The sequence below is a fragment of the Pituophis catenifer genome, unplaced genomic scaffold, assembly GCF_029215685.1.
Source record: "Pituophis catenifer annectens isolate HBS135680 unplaced genomic scaffold, rPitCat1.0.hap2 SCAF_4, whole genome shotgun sequence".
NCBI lineage: Eukaryota > Metazoa > Chordata > Lepidosauria > Squamata > Colubridae > Pituophis > Pituophis catenifer.
In genome coordinates this window covers 40,445,340-40,450,609 of record NW_027256884.1, presented here as the reverse complement: position 1 = coordinate 40,450,609, position 5,270 = coordinate 40,445,340, and positions in this window count along the sequence as shown.

Sequence of the window (5,270 nt, the reverse complement as noted above, 5' to 3'; positions counted from 1 at the left end):
TTGTCACTTTAATTTAATTCAGAAGCTATTTTTAGATTATTTATATGAGATGGTATTCATCTTCAAGTCTGAATCAAAAGAACCATTCTCATTATTACATTCCCTCAGGAAATCACCTGTTTTCAGAATCTGTAAATATTAATCAAAAGATTATTATCTGGTTAAAAACACTCCCAGTGACCATGCCAAAACTTCAGTCCATTTGTCAATTGTATGCTCTGGTGAATTTTCAGACAAATAATTAGGAGAGACACTCCACCATGTTTTGATCTGATTCCTGAGACAGATGAACATGTATGATATGTTCAGTTCACAGATATTTTGAAACAAACAAAAAAAAATCCTGGCAAACTGAGAAAGCCAGGGGACTTTACAGTGAGAGAAACCAATTGCCTAGTCCTAGTTAAGCTAAGTCATTGTTTTTAAATGCTGGCTTTCAATGTTCCTAGAAACTCTGAGGTACCTTGGAAGCTTCTTGATATTTTCAGTCATGGTGGCCAAACACCTCTCCCACAGCTGCTATTTCTGAGGGGAATTATTAGGTATGTTTCTAACTATCCACTGTCAGATTACATGAAACCAGGAGGAAATCCAAGAGAATTCCAGGACATTTTGATGATCAAGCATCCTCTTGGTGTGAAAAATAAAGTATTGTGTTGACAACTTGGTGACCTTTCATTTAAGATGACATTAATCATAAATACGTAGTATGCATTTTTAGCACTGTTTAGAGATCCTTGAATGGGAAGGGGTACCTAATATTAGAAAATTTGAAAGCCACTATTGAATAGAATGAAATCAGCACTTGGCTAATTCTACCTCACTGTAATATGTTACTTACAAAGAATCGTTTTTTTTAAAAAAATATGAAATTAGTTTTTTTTTTTTTTAAAGCATAACTTTGGAAAGAATGCAAGTTAAGGCTGCCAGAACTGGGCTGCAAAATCTATCTAACCACTAGCTGGCAGGCAAAACAAAGAGAAAACTGTTATTTGCTGCCATCTACCTATTTAGAGTTTTATTCGTAGTTTGAATAATGTGCATAAGATATATTGTGTATAAGTATAATTTTAAAGCTGGACTTGGAGAGGGCAGCTGTCATGGTATCCTTTTCATGGGAAGTAGACTTGAAGGCTTTAATGGAATTTTCAAATATTTTGAAAAATACCATCTGAAAATCACAATTCTTGGAGTACGTTGGGAAAATCATTATTACCTTGTAATAATGTTCCCACTTCTTGTTTCTCTCATTCAATGTGTTCCTTTGGTTCTGTGGTATTTAAAAGATCAATACACTTTGTGCAGCTCTTTATAGAGACATTTATATTACATATAAATATATCTCTATATTTACCACATGTTCTATCCCTTCCCTTTCACACAAGCACACAGGAGAAAAATAATAAACAATCTGTTTATATATTCAGTGAAAAGATTCCCATTATGAAAGATTTCCTTTAGCATCATTCTTTTCAAGTTTCCCTTTAACATAGGATTACAAATATTTATAAGTTTATTCACATATCATTTTTACAGGATGTACATTCATATGAAGTGAATCAACATAATAACACTTTGAGACTGAGATCCTATCTAGTCTGATAAAGGAGTCTTCTGAAATATCTCAAATTATAAAAGGTGTCCAGCTTTCTTTCTTTCTAATTCCACAATAACACAGGGTTACATAATTGAAGATCCATTGGTTTTAGATATGATTCCCACCACTACCATCCCTTACAGAAATCCCTGATACATTCGAAAATTGTGTATACAGAATCAATCCAGGATAAAAAATGATGATGTGAATCACACAGGCTGCTCGTGGTTCAGGAAAAAGCAATTTCATTATAATTAATTTGAAAAATAGAAGGCATTCTCCAGTTTTTACTCAACAGAATTAAAACATCATATGCTTAGCATTTAAAAATAAATAAATAAAATATTCACCTATATTAATATAAAAAGTAAAATATCAGCTTGCCTGTGATAATTTTTCACACATAGTATAAGTTTATTTTCATTAAAATGCAGCATTTAATAAATACTTTTTCCAGTCCTAATTTGATCTTTTCTATGTTCTTTGTCCTTTTCCTGTTAAATATGCCATATTAGCAAATAATGCACCTAAAATAATTTTGATGCTCCATCTTCTGACCTTCACCATTGTAGCAGAAGGACTGGCAGAACCTGGGGCAGAGTTAAAATGGGATCAGTCTAGAATCCCTGCCTAGCTACAAGCAAATTAAATCCAACCTCCCTTGAATTCTGTTGACCCTTATCTAATCCCAAACAGGCATTAATCGTTAGTTGAGTAGATCCCAATGCATAAGCATGATTACCAATAAAAAAGTTTAATGGAACCCTCTTGTGTAGACCTGAAGTTTCTCACCTGACAACCATAGCTATCAAGGCGACTATGGATAAACAAGTTGATATATAGTACAGATCTTGGACTTCCCTAGTCCTATATGTGGACTATATTTCCACATTTACTTCAGAGAAATAACCCACAGTCAAATTAAAAAGAGATTGAATATATAACCAAGTAGAGCTCCTCATTTTGTAGGATTTCATAAAAAGGTCATTATTACAAAGAAAAAAATATATATTAGACACCATTGGATATATTTGAGGTATAGGTTCACAAGGAAAATCTAACATAGCACAGTACTGCAGGCAGAATAGTTTTAAAAAGGAGGAAAACAGTGAGACCACAATATAACCACAATTAAATGCAGCTTAATTGATTTCAATCTGTACTTATATCAGGGACAGTTAAAAACAGGCCATCTTCACCACATCTGGCCCCAAACTTCTACATTGCCTTTGAGCTCTCTTCAGCCACAACTGTCCAAAATAAGCTATACAGCTTCCCCCATTTTGCATCAGAAATGCACAAAAGTTGTAGTGTACCTTCTAAAATACATGCAATGTCTTTAAAAAAGAAATCTCTTCCCCACAAGATAAAGGGAAATCAGAAAATCCAGGCCCCAGCCCCATGCATGACACAGCTTTCTCACGTTGCATCACCACATCACTTACTGCAACTTTTTGTCCTTGCCACCAGCACCCAAATGTTAAATGTAATTTTTCTTCAAATGAGTATTCCATAGTCAGCCTCTCAGAGATTATAACTGTTATAATATCTCAGAGATTATAACTGTATCACAAGGGGTAGTATTACCATCAGTTCTTATATCATTCTAACGCAGGTTACATATAGACCCCACATCACCCTCCAGATAAGATTAAACTGTAACTTTCATCCATCCATCATCCTTCGGCCATGTCTGCTTGGGCTGCTAGAAGCCAATTCTATTAAGAAAAGGTATATAGATGGTGGGTTATCCATCCCTATTACATGGACAACAGTAATCAGAAATTGACTATATGACTTGCCCTTATCCTGTCACCACTTCATTTGGATAGAATCAGCCAGTTCACAAAGCAAATTGAAGTCTGAATGGCTTGTACAGACAATGTGCATTTGTGTGTTCCTCAAAACTGAAGGTTCTGAAGGAGGTGGAATAGTCCTCAAAACATGCATGTTCTGGCAGAAGATCCAGACATAAACTACTTTTGATACAGCTCTTACCACATAGGACACAACCTGCTGCAAAATCTAACTGCTGAAACCATCATAGCAAGGGATTCTAGAACCTTTTTGATTTATTCCTAACTCACTCAAGCTGGAGAGGTGGTAATAATTATCTAAGTTACTGAACCATTTTAAACAGGAAGGGGAACATGTAGCATAGTCCTCTTATATGCAGAAATCATTTCACAATGTGTGTGACAGATCACTTGCTTGAAACTTTTTTCCTAATTGAAAAACGTGGCTCCATGTGAAAAGCTATTGGGATGTGGCAGGATTCAATTAATTTCTCCATTTATACCAGAATTCTTTGTCTAATTGGAGCAATGATTTCAGTTCATTTCCTTGACTAGTAATATGAACATTTAATTTTCTTGCACCTCTTGTTCTTCTATTTTCCTTATCTGACACAAACAAAACAAAAGACAAAACTATTATTCCTGAAACAAGTAGTAGTTGTTACATCTCCATTTTCAGAAGGACATCTCCCAACCACAATTTTTCCTATATTCTTACAAACCACCTGCATTTTAGAAGCTGACACCAAGAAAGGAAACTGTAATTTTTATGTACAACATTCTGCCTTGTGTCTTTCTTCATACTGAGACGAAATAAATTGTACCAGAATTTTCATCTATAAAAATAGTTTTTTAAAAACTGAAAGTGAACCTAAAGCAATTTATGCATTGAACTTCAAATTAAGAATATTTAGAATGGGTAGAAATAGAATAGGGTTTCTATTTAACAAGTATACATTAAATAAATCTGGCTGCAATCCACCATCCACCATAAGAGAATGGCGCCATTCTCTTATTTGATCAAATAAGTTTGTAAAGCATTAAATGGGTTTTTAAAACATTACAAAAATGGGAAAAAAAGTCTTGGAAAAAAAGAACACGAAGATTAATTTACCTCCCTCAAGCAGCACTATTATTTTCACACCATTTTAACTCACAAACCATCTTTCTCCAGTCTTCATAAAAGTATAATATTTGCATTTTTGTTCCTTGTTAATTCAAAAATTATTTCAAGCTGTCATCCCCAAAAGCAGGTGAAGCCTCTCCAAAATGAAAGTTTCATACTGGACATTTTTTCTTACATAAAGTTAACCAGAAGTTGGCAGTGTAATACATTTAGATTCTAAAGCATTTACCAACTCACACAAATCTCTCATTAACCAGTTCAAACTGAAGTAAAATCTTTAAAAGAAAAAGTACACAAAAAGTCTGTTACTTCTCAAAAATATCAAAATACGGGAATTCAGAAAAATTTCATGAAATCGTGCTGACATTTTGTAACCCTTTAAAAGTCTCCCCAAAGAGATTATGAGAGATAAGAATAGACCAGTGTCCATAACTGTACATAAAAACTGCCACCATTTCTCCAAGGTTCCATACTGTAGTTTAAAACAAGAATAATAAGCAGAGTATGGCACTCTAGCTGTTCCTGGATTACCACACTCAGCAATCTTCACTATTGGTCATACATACACAGTAAAGTTGCCTTTCCTTGCTTTGTAAGCAGGATATCCATCAACTGTTAATCATCTGGATAGAAAGCTATTAAAATTCCAATTGATTTTACTACAGTAATTACATTCAATATCATTTGTGGTCTCGGGCAGTAGCTTCTGTTACACAGTATAAAGAAATATTAAATTATGTGAAACTGTTTA